A 19,655-nucleotide genomic window follows, 5' to 3' on the forward strand; every position below is an offset into this window, starting at 1 on the left:
AAAAACCGAAAAAAAAGGAATTACTAAGATTTTAGAAAAATTTAATAAAAAAATAAAATTAATTTTCAGAACTGTTCTTCAATATTTTATAAAAATTTATTTGTATTTTTAAGTATTTTTTTTAAATGAATCATTATTGTATAATTACTTTTTAAAAAATATCATTAAATAAAGGGAAAATAACTAAAATATGTTTTTTAAAAATACAATATTTTCTTTTTATACTAATAAAAAATATTTTTATTTTCTTTGAAGGACTTGTTTCAATAATTTTGTTAGCCACCTCTTAATGATACATAATGATCAAGTATGACTTAAGCTCCAAAATTCACATGTAACACTCAAACTATTTGATGTTGCTGAATCAATCTTTTTCCAAACTTAACTTATTATATTAACAACCAAAAAAGCAATATTTAAAGAATTTAGAAGAATAGTTTGTATTGTATAAAAATGCTTTATAGGGTTAAGAATGCTCTTAAGTGCTTGATCTCTTAACCAAATAAGGTTATCTTTCATTTATAGGCATTTTATGGAACTCTCTGAATCCTAAAAAGTTTCTTTGTAGAGTTTCTAAGCTTCTCTAAATTCTCTTATTAGTAGGGCGGTGTAGATGTTTTCAGGTAATTTCAAAAGCTTGTTGCCCTTTCATATAAGTTATTTCAAGACATTAAGTTGACGTTACCAAGAAGTGGGTAGAATCTGCTTTGGGTCACTACAAGCCCGTACGTTGCATGTCTGAGATTAGTCCACCTTGAGTGCCCAGCCCAATAATGAATGATATGCATGTTTTTGTGTGTCACAAGGGCCTCATTTTCAGCCCAAATTTGGAATGGGTTGGACGAGGTAAATTATGTTTCTCAATGGAAGAAAGTGGCTCATCTAGCTTTTAGAAGTTGGGGGTCCAACTTCTTTTCAATGGACTCGTTAAGATATTTGAATAATTGTCTCATTCAAATTCACACTTTTCAAGTTGGGTTGGGCTGAGAAAAACTTTCTTCATCATCGTCATCATCATCAAATTTATTTTTTTAGTATGATATTTTGCTCAAACCAACTCGACTTCAATTCATTTCAAGCTTAGGCAAGATTTTAGGTTTAAACTTTTTTTTTTTCATTTATTTATACTAAAATCTAAATAATAATTGACATCATATTTTAGGATAATAATTAAAATATGAAAAATAAATTTACCTATTTTTCTAATAAAATAAAGTAGTAAATAATATAATTATAATTTATTTAACATGTTTTTCTTTATATATATTTTAAAAATAATTTTTATTTATAATATTTTATTTTTAATCATTCTTTATATTTATATAATTAATAAAAATAAAAAATAATTTAAGAATAAAAGCCTTACCCTTTTTTTAAGTCTTTGCCTTTCCTTTTCAATCTAATTGTCCCCAAAATATGGTAACTGTCTCATCAGTCATCACCACTAACCCTAATGGGCAGGCAAAGACTTCCATCCATACGAAAATCAAACTTAAATAGCCTCGTGCGTCAAAGACACGTCTAGCATTACTGCTTTCATTGACTCACCAAACGTGCTTGTCGGTTCAATTCCTCCTGTGGTCTTCGGCTTCCAATCTCGTTTCTTTATTCCATTTTCCTTTCTTTTCAGCTCAAGGATGATTGCATGCTTATCCTTTTTCCTCCTAAAGTCTTTGTTCACAAAAATAATCTAAACTTTATTCTAGAATCACAGGCTTATTCTTTGTGGGTATTGAGGTTAATCTTCTGTTCATGGAAAACTTCAGAAGTCGTGATACAGTGGACGGTCGCCCAAGGAAAATGAGAGGTAAGCAACCCAACAACGACAAGCGATGATTGCGCAAAGCGGGACACTTAGAAAATGACACCAAAATGATTCAAGCCATGAAAAATAATTTCATGTTGAAGATCATTAACTTGAATTGTTTGAAGCAAAAGATGAAATGAGATTCATAAATTTCAACTTGTCATCAAAAACCCAGTTGCCTTTACAATATTGTCGCAGTAATCTTTGAAAATTAACCAGCAGCTGCGGTCCACAAGCACTGTGTAATGAATTTGGACTCTTTAACTGCACTTGATATCTCCGTTGTTGCCATCAAATTCAAAGTTCCCTGGCAGACCAGGAAATGAAACCAAGAAGACTCGCTCCATGTGAGGAACATGGTCCCGTGAGGAAGTTAAGTGTGTCAAATTACTGGGTGCAGTAGAATCATTAATACATAGAAAAATTGATATCAACTACCCACTATGGGTGAAGTACTGTCCATTCTTCATACAAAGCAAGGCTGTGTTGAGCAGATCCTGTATTAATTCGGCATGACATTCCTGACATGTCTTTTGTTGGAAGAAGGTTTTGGGTTACTTGCGAGATGTTCAAGAATCCGGATTTGATTATTTTATCCTTAAATTTTCTACAACAAATCTTGAATAGAACTATGAATACGACAATCACTCTTATTTCCATGAGAGTTTCTAAGTAATTCCAATTTTTCCTTTTTTAACATTATTAAGTGGAGTTGGGTCTGTCTGGCTGAGCACCCAAACCCATTTTCAACGTCTTTGCTCAATTCCATTCATTACAACCGATTTTTTTTCTCATTTTTCTGCCACAAGAGAAAAAAAAAAAGTGGAATTAATTTAATACCTTCTGGGACTGGCCTGCAAAATCATTTTTAACTTGAAATTCATGTTAAATCTCTTCATTGTTTCTTGTCTGGAAGATTGATGGTTCTTTGAATCAATAGACATTCTATCTTGAGATGAAACCTCTGCTTAATCAGACCTCTAATAGCATATTAGCTATCAATTATTTGATCTAAAAGATTAAGCTGTTAGGTATGTGGGAGTATTAGGGAGTGTATGGCTACCATTAAAAAACGTGCCCATGCTTTTGTTTTCCCTCGGATTCTCACGAATTGAAGTGTTCCCATCATGGTCTCAATGTAGAATATTTGCTTATCTGAAAGACTGAAAGTAGGATTAGGTAAGGGAGCATTACAAAGGAGAATTCTCTTCTCTGGTCATGGTCCCCTCAATTATATTATATATATTCAGCCATGACTTTCATTAATTTGTACTCCAAGTTTTCTGAGGTTGCATAAGATCTAGAAAGCATATTTTTATGGAAAGTAAAGCAGATGGAAAGGCAAAGAGGTCACTTAGGATCACTAGCAGAGGGGAAGCAGAATGACAACACCAAAAAGACAATGTGTGCTTACTTTTCCAACCAACCTAAGTGCATGGACCAAGTTTCACTGCAAAATGCAACATTAAAAGGACCACATATACCAAAGTAAATGCACCAAGCCATCCATGGATGGCCCTTTTTGGAGGGTCACTTATGCCTTTGCTTATGCAATCGTGACACCATTGGGGTAGCTCAAATTTGTGGCCTTCAATCTCTTTGACATGACTCGGATTTGCATAATCCTCACCCAGCTGAAAACACAACACTCACACTCAGGGATGTGTCTGGGATGAAGATTTTGATTTGCCATGTAGAGGGGTCTCCGGAACTATGATTAAAAGTATATTTGATGCTTATGGAGTTGATCCATGGTGTTGAAATGGTTCTTTCTGATGAGGCAATATGTACTTTATCATGATGTCAGAGTTGCAGTCTTTAAATTATTAAATTTCGAACTTATTTTATTATTTATCATAATGAACTGCTTCTGTAAATATTATCCGAGTCGAAGGACCCCATCCGATATAAAATATTACATTCATATTCATATTCATATTCCCCCTAGGCCAAAGTTGAGGAAGTAGAACATTGGTGCCATAAGACACACACCATATATTTGAGGTTGTCAAGCCATAAATGGGATCACCAAGAAGACCCCTTTTCAAAATGAATGACCAACAAAGTCATATTAAAATAGTTAGAGAATAGAGACCAATAAACTCATGGTACTAATTGAGCATAAAACCCACTATTTACTGGGTGGAGTTGGGTGGAAAAGGAGTTCCAAAAGTTGGAATTGTGGAGTAGAGAGCATGGGACCCCAGTGACGCCTTTGGTCATCCAATGATGGCTCAAGGAAGATCATCGATATCTTATATAGGTGGGCATATTCAAACAAAAACATATGGCAGGAAGTTACAGCCATGGACAGTAATTCCTGGAAGGTATGGAAGGTGACTACTAGGATTGGTCTAGGAGGCTAGAAGCGTACTGAGGGGATCCAAAGTGACAGCTAGAGTCACCTTCGAAGTTATAAATCCTGTTGCCTGTAAAAAATAAAAAAAAGAACATCCAAAAGATGAAAATGGACTAGCTATTTCTTGATCAGACACTGAATGGCCCACTTCTTACAGACAACAGATTGAAAGCTATGGACTTTGATGCCAAACGAGTTGGGAGTAGGGCAGAAGGTAGGGTAGAGGGAGTCCTTAGCCCTAATTGAATTGTCCTTCATGGAGACCCCCCAAGTTGAATCCATGTGACATTGAAAACCCATTTGCTATTGAGAAAACAACGTATGAGTGACCTCTTAGAAACCATGGTCCTTTTTATTTTGGGGGTGCCCTAAATTCCCTAGACACACGCAAATCCCAGTGAGTCTCTTTCTTGTAAGTTGTAACAACACCATATGAGAAGGGCTTTTAAGCTCCTATGCCACAGCTGCTTTATAATGGGGGAAATCTTTACCAAGTGGCAGGGAAAAAGGTACTTTCATGACCTTATAATGAAATTTCCAGTCTTTTCTAAGGTGCAACATTGGTGGGTTATGACAACTGAAAAGGAACCCCGACTTCACTCTAAATACGTATATGTTAAGTTAAAATTTTCAATTTTGTGCCATATGTCTTGATTTCAATGGAAGAAGTTAAAGATCAAATTTTCATCTTGCACAGCATGACGCCAGCTGTTGTGGTCCAAAAGCCTTAAAGGTCCAATAAAGTCATGGAAGTAGGGTTATCCCTAAGGGACCACTGGATATAAAATAATTTCAAGTGACTCAAAACATAAGAAAAGGGTGTTGAGAAGTTGGTAAAATTGATTGACTGTTGGGACAAAAAAAAAAAGAGGAAATTAAATAAAAATAAAAATAACTGAAAATAAAAACAGTTAAAGGGACAGGGAAGCAGCAGTAGTTCAATTCTCTTTGGCCATACCATGGTGTGATGGGAGTTGGAGGAACCAATAGTGAACCAATTCCATCAGAGAAGCAACCACTGAAGAGTCCATTCCAAAATGCAGACAAGAAAGGACTGTGAGTGGGGGTTGGCACTAAGTCAGGTTGCTGTGTGAAAGATGATGAGAATAGGGTTAGAAGAAGAAATAAAAGAAAAGGGCAGGTACTCTTTCGAATGAGTCATGCTCTACCAGATGGGCAACAAGGGCTGGTTGGAAACAAACATTTATGTCGTGTAAAGAAGGGACCAGTGTCCTTAGAGGTGAACCCCTTGTGATGGACATGAACCAAGATACAACCAAACCCTACTTTCATATCACATCCGACAGTATCAGCCAACCCACAATTACCCCACTTGGTGTAAGAGTAATATATCTAAAATGGTGGAGCCCTCTCACCACCATACAAGGCCTGCACCTGCTCCTGTGGTCCTTTGTGCTTCACTAGTGTGGACAAGATCTAGCATCTATGCATCATGCATCATCATCATCATCATCATCATCATCATGGAAGAGGGCATCATATCCATGGCTGAGATGACTTTTGTTTCTGGAGAAATCAGAAATGTATTGCTCTTGTTGCCAACCACTAGCATCATTTTTTTCTCCTTTCAATTATTCCTTCTTTATGGTTGAGAAGAAAGAGGAAGAAAAGCAGCAACTCTTTGTAAATTGTAATGAGGATTAATATTGGAACTGCTTTCCATCTTCTGGTTCCAAGCTAACCTGCACAAGTGACAACTAGTCCCAAAAAAGGACTGAGGTTCAAGTGGGGAGAGAAAGGGATCAAGTGAATTGAAAATATATCCATTATTGTACAGTTGTTCATGGAATTTTTCTCTTTACAAAATCTTTAGTTAGAGCTCTGAACCCACATATGGTACATCGATATATTGAGTCCCTTACTCCTTACAGAATCATACTTAATCATTTCAGCATTTTCTTTTCATGATGAACTTCCATTTTTTTACTACGTGCTCCTTTACTTGTGATGAAAATCCAACGTATCTTAAAACTTTCACTTCACTTCCCCCTTCTTTTTTTTCCAAGTCCAACATGCTGCAAATGAATATCTGAATATAATTAACATACAAATTGATAAGAGAGATAATGACCTACGTTCCCCACCATTAATTATAACCATCAAAAACGTTTTTCTCAATCCTTAAATCCATCTCTTTATGTGGGGGGGCACCCCCAAAATCAATAGGAGTGAGAGGATGGATTCAACAAAGGTGGCTGCCTTGGCCCTTTTCAATCAAGATCACAAGTTCATGTCTTTAATTTTCTGTGTTGCAAGGATTCCTTTCTGTCACTGTCCTCCCCTATGAGTAATCACTGGTATAATTAATAAATTCCATACAATTAATCCATCAGTATTTCCTCCTTTTTCCCATCTTATTCTACATTAAGAGCTGTATGTAATGAATTGATTTTCCAGTTCAACCATAGCTTGATAAAGTAAATTAAATTAGCATGAAAATTTTGAGTCTGAAAGGGGTTTCTGAATCATTTGATTTACATGGGTGTCAAGTGGAAACCCTAGTTATGATTACCTTTTAGTTAATTGACAATTTCTCTTTCTATTAGAGGCTTTTGTAAGGAGAAAAATCCTTTCAAATCACTTATGAATCATAATTGAAATTAAGAATACGTTTGATAGTGATTTTAAAAAGTGTTTCTAACCTTTATAATATTTGAAAATTTTCATTTTATAAGTATTAAAAATATTATAAACACTTCTTATAATCATTATCAAATACACTTTAAGAAATAAATTTTTTCCCTTTTTCAAGAAGGATTTGAAAATTTTGTACTACCAAAAGCATGTTTCTTGTCAAAGTGGCACATATGCTGTAGCCATTAATAATCTCAAAGAATGTAGATAAGGCAAGTATTTAAGGGTCAGCCCCCTTGAATGCAAATTTCATAAAAACTATACACAAGTAGGTGGTACTGATCACATGCAGCATGCACGTGAATTTGTTGTTTGTAGTTAGGGCCATTAAGCAGTGGGTCCATCCACCATGTGTTCCACAACTGAACCTATGTAAGAGCGGGGTTGCTTGGGCTCAGGCACAGCACCAAACCAAGGTAACAAGGGCTATGGCCCCATGTAAGGAGTCAATAAAAATGGCCTATATAGAGAGAGTGATGTTTGTTTACAACTTGGTCATGTACTAGAGTGGAAAAGCCCCTTGCTTCCATTTGAAAATGAATGATGGGTATTCACTAGCTCGCTCAGCTTTTGTCTTCATCATCAAACTCTGCTTTAATTTCCCAATTTGAACTCATTCTATGCCCTTTGACCCTGGCTGGTTTTTTAACATCTCATCATCAGTACTTTCTTGGGGATGAGTTTAATTTACAGCTAGCTAAGAGTAAGAGATATCTTTGTTAATGAAACCCTTTTAAAGGGTACTGTTGTGCCTATTTCCATCTGCACTAATAGATCATTTGGTTGAAAAATATTCTAAGTGGAAAAATTCTTGAAGGGCTATGCCACCCTAGCTACATCACTCATGATGGGCATGCCATGATCTTCCCCCCTCCATTTCTCTGCGCTTAGAAGCCTTCAATCCTTGATATGGACATATTCTTCATTTTTATTTTTTTTTCATAGAATGAAAAGCTTTTCCCATCTAGATCTCTCCCTTTTCTTTCAGGTTCGTTAAATATGGTCCCAAAAGTCATAATTGAGAATTCAACTTTGATTAGTGTAAATCAATAGTCTTCTACAAACCTCCATGAAAAAGACTTGAAATTTGTCGTGTTTAACCAAGAAACAAATCGATTAGTACAATGATGAGCGAATTATAATAATGAAGATAATAATAGATCGGATCAAAGTGGTTGAAACGACACTATACATCAAATATTTACTTTATTAATCAACCATAATTAATACCATTCTTAGAAGAGTTTTAAGAAACATGAGCATTGTGTGGTTGTCATAAATGTGTCCACTTCAAAGGAACCCTCCAACCTAGTTTATAAATGCCAGAGATAAATCACCAATAACTACTTTTTTTAAGCAAAATGTCCATATTCCTCTAAAACATGAAATGCTTTTGAATGTAACTTATCATGAAAATAGGATCATATATTACCATGCATCACCCCTTTTTTCTTTAGGCTCCCCCATACGTCACTCCTCGGTGTACTTAACCATATTCCAACCACTGATTCACCCAGTGGGATCAAAAACTAAAAGAATGAACAAAACCAAATAGTGACACCCAAGCACTTTTCTTTGGGTTGTAGGACTAGTCACCTCCTCTTTCTTGTCATTTTAATCTTTATCCATATTTCCCAACATGTGGTCACAAACAAAAGTAGGGCGACATGTTTATTTATATGGACATCCCAAGAGATATGAACCTTTTATTTGTCAATGTAACACAATAATAGTAATTAACAAGATAACATAGAAAATATATACTATAGATGGATTGTGAATTGGGGAAAAAAAAAACCCTAATATGGATCAACCATATGAGAACATGAATCGCTTCTGATCTAGTAATATATATGTATTTCTGGGTCAATCATATGATCATATGATTGACTGAAATTAAATACGAAGACATAATACATATTAATTTTGTTAAACAAGGATAAAAAAGTATGGTGGTGTGTGAGGAGAAACATAGATGGACCACAAACCATGGCCAAAATAAGGAAATAATAAATAAAAACATTAATATTACCACCCAACTTGTTGGGAATTTCTAAGAGGAGATGCGTGTGACCCACTAGTGGAAAAAACCCTTTCCATGTGTCTGGTTTGTTAGAGAACAGTGGGTCTCTGCCAATAAACAAATATCTTGGGAAAACATTTTCTGATTATTAATTTGTAAATCTAAGGAATTGAAAAAAGAGTAACAATGGGAATTTTCAAAATGAAATTTAGTCGTTGTTAGAGCACTTAGCTACCCTCTTTTATATATATTGAAGGCTCCTTCATGCCACTTTCCTCTCTCATACGAGAGGATAGGGTGAGTGTGTGAAAGAGAAAGAGAGATGTGTTAATTTGAACTTTGAAGGAGCTATCTTCCTTGTTTCTACTGCAACTGGAGGAGGCATCCAAAGGGATCGCATTGATCCCAAACTCTCCATGTCTTTGGATCATGCTATCCCTTTGGATTCCTCCTTTGGTAGCTTCTTACTTGGGCTGTAACCATATCCCACTGCACACACCTCTCATAATTAACTCATCTTATCATATACAGACACATCCCTCCACAACTCCATCCCTCCATCTTCGGCATTCCCAGATATAAAAGACTCTCCCTCGGGCTCATCAGAGAAGATCAGACTACGCCAGCATCTTCCAACAAGTAAGTACTGTTAGATAATAGCCCCTTTTTGTCTTCCAAACTGATCACCATCCACAACTCCCTCTCTTTCCCAGTATGATATATATATTTCTTTCGTGACTGAAGCTTTGCATGAACTCTGATTCATCGTCTCTACTTCCACAACTTTTTCGTTTCTTCATACAAAAGATCCCATGTCCTTCAAACTAGAGTCCCTTACCCTTATTTGGAGATTTTTATTTTTGTATGAAAGTTTGAATCAAACCCCAAAACCCATATGAACACATTGGATCTGATTTCCAGACCATACGGCTAGCTAGCTCCGAAAAGCGTTCCATAACCAATTACTCATCTCAGTATTATCCCTTACCTTACAGTTGTCATGAATGTGGATTTTAATTATTTTTATTTACATATTTCTTTATGCTCAGACTTAAAATAGAAGTGAGATTAAAGCTGTACTTCTTCCTTACTTTCAAGCAAACAATAACTTGTCCTTGGATGAAGTATAAGAGGATCATTTACAGTAATTTTTGAAAGGTCAGTCCACTAGTCTTGATTCTCCTTTTCCTTGATTAATATATTGGATCCTTGTTGCTAGTTTCCATATATATGAATTTACATAGTACTAGTACGCAAGGACGTGTGCATACATGTATGTATATGCAAAGCTATTGTGTTAATTGAAATGGCATGATCATGTTTGTGAATCATGAGCAACAGATCCTGCAGTGGAGGCTAGCGATATATGAACAACAAAAAATTGTGAATGAAACAGTGATTGCTAGTGAGCATAATAATTTTCACATGTCCTAGGAGACAAATTAATTCCATTTTGGAAACTTTTGATCATTACATACTTCCAACAGCTTGATTTCACCTTTAGAAAAAGCAACTTTTCCAAGAAATTAATGATTCATTTCAATTAATCGACCATCTCCAAGCAGTCTCTAGAAACCATTCTAATTTCCACTGTTTAGAGTTCCAAATTGTGTTGATTATCTGGAAACTTTAGTGCTAGTACTTCATAGGGGAAACCGCTAGCTCCCAAAGTTTGGTTAATTGAATTCAATTTTTCGTTGCTGAATTGAAAAAAGGAGACCCACTAAGAAGCCTACCTCGCATATTTGCTGAGCAAAAAGGTCGGTCCTTGTTTCTGCCTGGCCCTAAGCTCAATGTCGATGTTATTAATTTTTGTGGACCAACCACCAGGGAGAAAGGTCCGAGACCAAGCAAGCACGGCCATACCTGTAGCCCTGAGTGTGAGAGCATTCCAAATCACATGCCTTTAACAAATATTGGAAAAATCAAATACATGCTTTAGGGACTTTAATTAGAATCCAAGGCAATGAAAGATAATATTTAAGACTTCTTTTTTCCCACTTTGGAGTGTCCCAAAGGCAAAGGAATCGGAAACATGTGATGAGACCTTAAAAAAGTCCTCTTAAGCCATTGTTCTAGTTTTGGAAAATAAAGGGTCTTTTTGTGATCCCTCTTACCACATGTCCCCTACCTTTTTAACAATCTCTTGCTGTATGATCCCTCTAATCACATGGCCCCCTACCTTTTTAAACATTTTCTTGCAATGTGATCCTTGCTATCACATGGCCCCCTACCTTTTAACAATCCCCCTTCCCATTTTCTAAGTCCCTCCAAGCTAAAATGGGGACATGCAACCACCACCAAGGCCAGCTGCTATGCTACCCTTCATTGTATGTAGAAAATGGTGGATCAGTAAGTTTAATATGGAAAACATATTCAATTCAGCAACAGGCAATTATGCTTAAGAGTACTAAGGTTTAGGAGATTGACTGCTTTGGACTCCTGTTTGTTCCAAACATTAGTTTACTGTAAGATATGTACTCAAATTTTTTGTGCTGTAAGACAGACCTAGCTGCTTGCATGCACTTTATATTGAAGTGTTAGAAGTTGGAACCTGTTTGAGAATTTTATATTTTAGCTCATTATGTTATAATTATAAGAACTGAATTCAGAAAAATTCAACCAAAAACCCATGTTTGGACAAACCAAATGAACTATTTGCTTGGTGCAATCGGAAAAATCAAGCCAATTAATACAGATTCAGGGAAATTTTCCCCTAAACTCATGAATTAAGAAATGTGGTTTCCCAGCCAAATAAACAACTAGCAAGCCAATATTGTTCCCAGTTTCATCAAAATGCTAGAAACTTTGAACTGCTGAAATTTATCAAAAGATTATGAATATGAACAAAACAAATACTGGGAATGGGTGAAGATTGAAATGAGACGCCAAAAAATTGAAAAATATTGGTAGAAAAGCTAGATGGAACTTCAGCAAAGTGTTGTTATCCAGCATGTGCGGTCTGTGCTAGGACAATATATGAAAGACATAGAGGGTTTTGTTATGTAATGAAAGGAAAATTTGAAATGGAACTAGTACAAGAAGATGGGGTCCTAGGCTAAGAGGGAAGAATTTTGGACACTAGAGTGTACAAATTGTCTTCAAATACGAAATATGTAGTCCAAATGTCTCCCTCTTGGACTACACAAGCTTTAAGTAGGACATGTAAGCTGCCAAAAGAAAAACCCTAGAAATGAATTTTTTTTTTTTTTTCCAAGTCCAGAAGGGACTGGATGCTCCTTGCCTGGGGACCCAGACCCCTTGGCCCTTCAAATTCAAACCTCACCCATCTCCTCATTTCTTCCCTCTCTTCCATTCTAGCTGCACTTTATCAAACTCAAATTCTAACCATGGATTTGAGATGGGGAAAGATTTGACATTGAGATGTATACTAATCCAATAATCCCCTATCAGTACTTGCATTGAAGATAAATATACTAATTTGTGGAGGTTTCGGTATTTCTAGCCCACCCTAGAGAATACTGATACACTGCTGAAAAAAAAAAAAAAAAAAAACACCCCGAATTTATTCTCAAATAAAAGTTTTCTATCAAACGTATTTTTTAAGTTAAAAAAATTTCAAAAAATATAAAACTATTTTTATCAGAAACAGTTTTGAAACAGGCTCTGAAGATATTCCTCTCACCCCAATAATTGATGTTCTTTAAGGAGAAAGCCCTAGGAGAATGGGATATGGGGATGTTGCTCGTTCACCAATATATATATGGTGGTAGGATGACGCTCCCCAGTCCTGACAACTCCATTTGTGAATGCTAATGGCTTGATCAAATGCTGTGGGAGTACTGCAGTGAGATGACTAGATATGAACATAGTGGGACTATACTTTTTTATTTTTCAATTAAACAATGGGGGAGCCACCAATGATGTTGGGATATTCATATAACAAGAATCCTTAATTCCATGGTGGGCTTGACCCTTGAGTGTAAACTATCAAGAAAAACGTACATACCAAGCCACTGGTTTCTGAGGGGCCCTTCCTTTTTCACATTTTAATTTCCTTCCCAGGGATCTATGTTTTCAAGGGCAATAAGTACCGGATTGAATATCACATGCAGGGTAGTGCCTCGGCTGAGGTGGATACTCAGGACCACTGGAAGAGAGCGGGGCATTGTCATTGGTTCTGAATTCCCATTAAACTTTTCCCTCCCCTACCAAATTCAGTACTTGTGTCAACTCTGATAGAGAGAGAGAGAGAGAGAGAGAACAAACAAGCACTGGCATGGATTTCATTCAAGCTCCAAAGTTGCAAGGTTTTCCTCGAATTATCAGCAATAATACTTACATCATAACTTGTTTATTGGCTTGTCGTGAGTTAGGAATTTCCGATGCAACCATGGATTGGGTTTAGCGTAAATTGGACATATTGATAGATAGGTTTGATTCGAGTTCATCTTTTCATCTACCCAAGCTGCAATCATATAAAAAATGCTATTGGTGATTGTATTTTGAGGATTAATTTTAATTTTTTTCTTTGTTTGTTTTCATTTTCAAAGAAAACAAAAATGTTTTTATTTTTTGAAGAACTATGTTTTAAAAAAAAAAGCTAAAAATTTAAAAGACACTACTTTACTATTATAGAATATTTTTTTTTACAAAAAATATTTTCTAAATAATTGGACAAGAAAATAAACCAAATTTACAATCATGACATAAAAGGAATACAAATATGAAAAAAAAAAAAAAACCCTCTATTGAGAAGAGGCCATGTAATTGTTGTTTTCTTGTGCTAACAAGCTAATAAAAATCTCACATTTTCTTTTTAAATTGTTGTTTCCTTCCCATACAAACTCTAGGTTTGAATTAAAGGATTTTGTAACGAAATCTTATTCTCAATCATATCATTCATTATATTCTCGTTATCTTTTTTTTTTCCCTTCTAATTTTGTTGGCATTCCCGTACAAAACAATCATTATCTTCCTATTAGTTTGATCAACTTTTTTTTTCCCTTATTTTTTCTAGTTGGATGAAAACTATAGGGGTGATTTTTTCACTCATAACAATTAAAATATCATGAGTTACTTCAATATTAGTTGTTGAAGAAAGTTTAGGCAAAAAATATTAGTATGATTGAAATAAGGATCGGAACTAATTGAATTTTATAAAAATATGAAAAGAAATTTCAGACTAAAAATGTCAATAGGCTAAAGTTGATTAAAACTTATAAAATATAGAAAAAACTCTTATCAATAATAAAACAAATAAAAATACATATATTAAAATTATTGTATTAAATATATATGATATAATTAGTGTTCAAGAATAATATATTAAATTATTTGTATATAAGGATATAAAAAAATGATTATATATGTATAATTATTTTTATTTTAAATTTTTTATAGTATTATTTATAAATTTATATTTATTTTATATTTAATGAATTTAATAAATATAAGTTGCATAGGCTTTCTATATTTGTGAAAATCTAATGAAAAAAAATTTGGGAAATAATTTTCTTTTCCTTTTTGGCTTTTTCTTTAATATAGATTGCTACCATGGCTTTGGTGTTACCCCAATTGTTTTGGCTCCTATTTTGATTTAGAAACTAAAAGTCTTTTCTAAGCTCAATGAGAGGTTCTATACCTATTTGACTAAATTTGTCAAAAATATTTATAATTTATAAAAAAATTAAAAATAAAATAACCTTAAAATAGAAGCTAGACAATGTTACATCTTGTAGAAATTATATTCTAGTTTATTTGGGAATTTATTTTATGTTTGACAAAACTTTTACAATAATTTCACAATAGACCTCTCAATTTTCAATAGAGAGTGATGTCTGAAGCTTTATGGCCTTAATACTACATATACGAGTGTGCTAGAAAACCTTTGTTCTCAAAATCATACATCTAATCCTATCAGAGAGGAATCAATGTCATCTTAAAATAGTATTCCTCCCATGAGTGAGTTTGCTCAAAAGAATGAGTTGAATCTTAAGGAAGAGCATGCACAAGTTAGGGCACTCTACACAAGCTATGGATTTTTCATGCCTTGAGAAAGGACTTCAAAATTTACCTTACTTTGGAATATGGATGAAATACAAGTAGATATAATTGGAATACAAATGGTAGTGAATACCTAGTCTATTTGGAATAATTGTTGTTGAATTGAAGTACTACTACATACAAGGAAAAATGGACAAGATGAGTTAAAAGTAGTCATCTTTAGTTAACGATGATCATCCTCAAAAGAGTGATCTTTCTGGCAGTTATTTTTTAGGGAATCTTTTGATAACCGTTTTAGTAAGTCAATATTGACTTATTCTTTTTTTTCTCAATTGTATTCTCTTAATAATAAATATTTTTTATTGTCGTCTTTATTTTATGATGATTATTTTTTATAATCACTTTTATGAAATGATGAGTTATTTTTTAGTCATTATTATTGAACAATGATGAGTAGTTTGAATGGTCATCTTTACTAGTTATTATATATTTTTTATTTAATATATTTTCTAGTATTAATCATGAAATGATGTCATCAAATATTCAAATTTTAATTAAAAAATGGTAGACCTATTGTTATGTTAGGACCTATTGCCAAATGTCATTACATCTTTATGCTTTAAATTTAATTAAAAAAGTAGAATATAATGAAATAAAAATATATTAATCCATAAAAAAACAAGGAAAAAATAAAAGAACATAGAAAATGGTCTATGAACAAAGAAAATATAGCAACATAACATATGTTTCATGATTTGTAATTACAATAAGACATATTCCAAACATGGAAATATGATCTATAAACCAAAAATAAAAAATAAAAAATTGCTAATGTCTCGTGAAGATTTGTTCCTCTAAATTTTGCTAGATAAACAATCTACTTTCTAGAATTTTTGAAACTTGTAATCTTCCATGACATCAAGAATTTGTTAGTTAATCATTTCCCTTGTTGGAAATAGTCCAATGAAACTTTTTTACTAGTGTCGAATTTGTGACAACAATACACAAACTAAAAAAGCATAATCAATCAATGATGTAAAAACAAGAAGTAAATCACCATCTAGTGCTATTTGAAATGAGAACCACTCATAAAGATCTTCATACTTGTTGCAACTATAGGGGAGATACAAAGAGGTCAGAGAGTAAAAAATGAAGGGAAAAAAAAAAAACATAATGAATTAATATATATGATCTATCTAGTCCCAAAGCGTAACAAGGAATGTTTCACCAATGTAGTTGGTTTACTTGTTCATGACATACAACTTAAGTTAAAATATGAGTATTTTCTTACCATTTTTTATTTCTCTCTTGGAGCAAGTAATAAATCATTCAACTTTTATATCTTCTATAATAGCAATATCATGAACATCAATCTAAGCAACCTTTTATCTCATAGATAATCATTGAAATAGCAATTTGAACATTACCTTAATTGGTTCAATAGATAGATAGATAGACTATTTCTACATTAAAAAAAATATAAAACTAAGACAAAACAATATATAACACTTGATTGTTGATTGCAAATTTAATAATGAACTATCAACTAGTCACATTTCTAATGGTAAGATTGAGTAGAAAATAAATTAACAAAAATCTCATTAATTTTTAATAGAAAATAAGACTTATTAAAAAGATAATGAAAGTATAAGAAAGAGGACTTCTCTATAAAAAATAAGTATAGGCCTGTATTTTTCACAAGCATCTCCACTTAATGGTGAAACTTGTTTTTTATTATGAAAATTTATTTCGAAAAAATTAGAATTATCAATTATTTTTGCTTATTTTTAAAGAAATAAAACTCTAAAATAACTATTTTTTCCAACTGAGTATAAATCTAGGAGTCGGATTACTTATTGGGAATATATCATAGCGTATCACCCCTTTAATAGACCTTGGATCATGGATACCAAGAAAGAAAAGTAACAAGGCATAATGATGAGAAATAAGAAATTGATGATGAATATATGGGCTATTTACATCAAAAACCCTAATGATTAGGGTCAAACAAATAAAGATAACCCAAAAGCATAGCATACACATCAAATAAATCAAACAATCAAGTTAAAGAAAAAAAATTGTACCTTAATCATTCCTAAAACAAGGGAAATGAGCTTACATAGAAAACATGGATCAGTTCACAAATGAAATAAGAGATTTAACATCAAAGTAAGGACCACCCAACATGTAGAAGATATATACAACTTAAATCAAAGATAAAAAAATAGTTAAGCTAACATCAAGAGAGACCAAGTTATATAAACATGCAAATAGATCATAATAGAGCAACAAACATACACTTACAAAATAAATTCAATTAAAAGGGTTAAAGGGTAATCATGCTACAAGACAGAGCTTATTTAACATATACAAGATGTATACAACTCTAATTAAAAGCCAAGGAAGGCTAAAAGTGCATTGAATAGGACTAATTCAACAAGATACGCAAAGGGTGAAAAAACAAGTCAACACACTAATGTGTGAATAGTGGACTTATTCAATAAGTCTAGAGATGAGATTAAAAATCAAGGCAAAATTATACAACATATACAAGGTGTCTAGAACACATTTAAAAGCCCAAGGAGCCCAAACATACACCAAATGCACGAATTTCACTAAACATCCTATAGCTTAAAAATAAGGCAACACAGTGAACATGCATGAAATTGAATTATTCAATAAGACTAGATGCGAGATAAACATCAAGGAAAAAATTATATAGCATATACAATATGTCTAAAAAAACATTGCAAAAGCCAAAAATCCCAAACATACATCATATGATACAAAATCTTATAAAACATCTCGATCACAAACAAAAAATATGGCAACATAGTAAGCATGCAAATATTAATTTATTCCACAAGCATAAAAACAAATTTTGCAACAAGGACAAAGCTCCCAAGTTTATTTAAGTTATGTAGATCAAAGTCCAATACTAAAAAATATTTAAAAATGAACGAATTGAGACTGGTTCACAAAACCACCTCAACATACAAAAACAAGATAGTAGACAAGCACTTGGAAAAACCATATCATTCAACAAGCTTGCAAAAGAATTTTTTAACAAGAAAAAATCTTTGACACATTCAAAACATCTAAAGCACATCCCAAGCCTCAAAAATAATATAGAACAAATCAAAAAGTTCGATTTTATAAAAACACTTTGAGAGTAAAAAATAGGGTAACAAGTAGTCAAAATTTGGAAATCAAGATATTGTCTTAAACATAAGCTCAACTTATTTTACATAGATAATCCAACATCCTAACCCTCGAATGAAAATAGGAAGAGGCTCATAAGGGTTGGAGATATTCTCATTATTGCAAGGATAGTTCATGTTTTCAAAATTAAGAAAAATTGAAAATGAAATATTTAAGAAATGAGTGATGTTGGCTAAAGATTGAAGTTATAGGTTAACTACGGGCTCTTTCTTCTTCACAACCCTCAAATGAACATAGAATTAGGTTTGCATAAGACATGGAAGGCCTAAGTTGCACTCAAATTTGGAAAAGAGGGATGAAATTAATGCATAGAAAACATCCATAGGAAGGGATGCTCTCATGTGGATTCAACTAGTATGTGCCAAAGAATATGGCAGCCATTGATACATGTAAACTAACCATGAATTTGAGCCATTAGTGATCATGAAAGGGAATTCACAAGAACTGAAAAATTGTTCTCCAAAATCAGTTTAATTTTTTTTTTTAAATCACAAAAAAAAAAAAAAAGTAACAATCCATATTTTCAAGCAAAAATGAGACCTAACATTTGGCCATGAGACCGACCATTAAAAAGAATTTAAAGTTTGGTTAAAAAGAAAATGAAATTGAGATTTTACAATTAGTTTTGAAGAAAAGGCCAAAGAAGACAAAAAAAAAAAGTTCAAAAAGCATTTTCTAGGAAAAAGGTTTTGGCCACATATGGCTCTCAACTTTCTCTTCCAAAATCAGTAAAATAAATAAATAAATAAAAACACCTCCAAAAATCATCACAATAAAGAGAAAACCATGACCCCAACCTAAAAGAAAAAAATTAACCAAAGATCATTAATCAAGATTAGCCCAATATCATGTTTCAACTCAATGGGCTTCCAAAAGGGAAAAAAAAAACCAAGAAATAAGCAACCTAACAAGGTTTGAAAAATGATTTTGACAAATGAACAAACATCTAGTAAACACCTAAAATGACAAAAAGGAAGCATAGTAACTTAGAACCCAAAGATAAAGAGAAAATACCCAAAATCAACCATGTGGCTTTGCAATATCCATAACCTATATAATCATCATATCAATAATAATAAATAGATGAAAACAAATTGAAAATAATCCAAAGAAAATGAAATAAATAAATAAATAAACTTACCAAAAAATCTTCTCTCAAGTGAAACACTTGACTTCTAATAAGCATCAAACTTGTTCTCCAAGCTAAGCATTCTTCAAATTTCTCAAACTTTCTTTTCATCTTTCTCAAAACTTGGGCAAAGTTCTAACTCGAGCGGCTAAAAATGAGTCACAAGACCTATATTTATAGGCCAAGGGAGGGTGGAGATTTTGATACATGTCATCATCTCCACCTATGCCCAAATTCTTCTTCCAAACTCTCAAATTAAAGCCCAACAAATGAGACCCAAAGCCTCAAGTTTAGGCCCATAAAAACTCTCCTAAAAACCCAAAAAAACAGTTAAAGGGTTTATTTTATACAAATAAAACCCAATCTAGGCTCCAAACATGTTGAAACTTTGGGGACTCCTAAAATATTTATAATTGAAAACTTTAAAGGCTCCTAAACTAAATGTGTTTTATATAGATTAATAGATGACATTCATACTTCATTATTTGACATA

The 19,655-nt window shown here is 33.1% G+C and overlaps 1 long non-coding RNA gene and 1 other non-coding gene across 3 annotated transcripts; both read left to right on the top strand.

Moving 5' to 3' along the window:
* Window positions 1-9,076: 9,076 nt before the first annotated feature.
* LOC132254989 (uncharacterized) lies at window positions 9,077-13,160 on the top strand. 2 transcript variants are annotated; one of them, XR_009467475.1, is made up of 3 exons: window positions 9,087-9,483; window positions 9,894-10,002; window positions 12,921-13,160. It is a non-coding gene; the product is annotated as an uncharacterized LOC132254989 (long non-coding RNA). The 2 variants fall into 2 exon arrangements; XR_009467474.1 differs by lacking the exon at window positions 12,921-13,160 and having other exon boundaries at window positions 9,077-9,483; window positions 9,894-10,182.
* On the top strand, window positions 9,219-9,301 carry MIR393B (microRNA MIR393b). The gene has a single exon (NR_127799.1). It is a non-coding gene; the product is annotated as a microRNA MIR393b (primary transcript).
* Window positions 13,161-19,655: the final 6,495 nt, after the last annotated feature.

Source organism: Vitis vinifera, chromosome 13 (assembly GCF_030704535.1).
Source record: "Vitis vinifera cultivar Pinot Noir 40024 chromosome 13, ASM3070453v1".
Taxonomy (NCBI): domain Eukaryota; kingdom Viridiplantae; phylum Streptophyta; class Magnoliopsida; order Vitales; family Vitaceae; genus Vitis; species Vitis vinifera.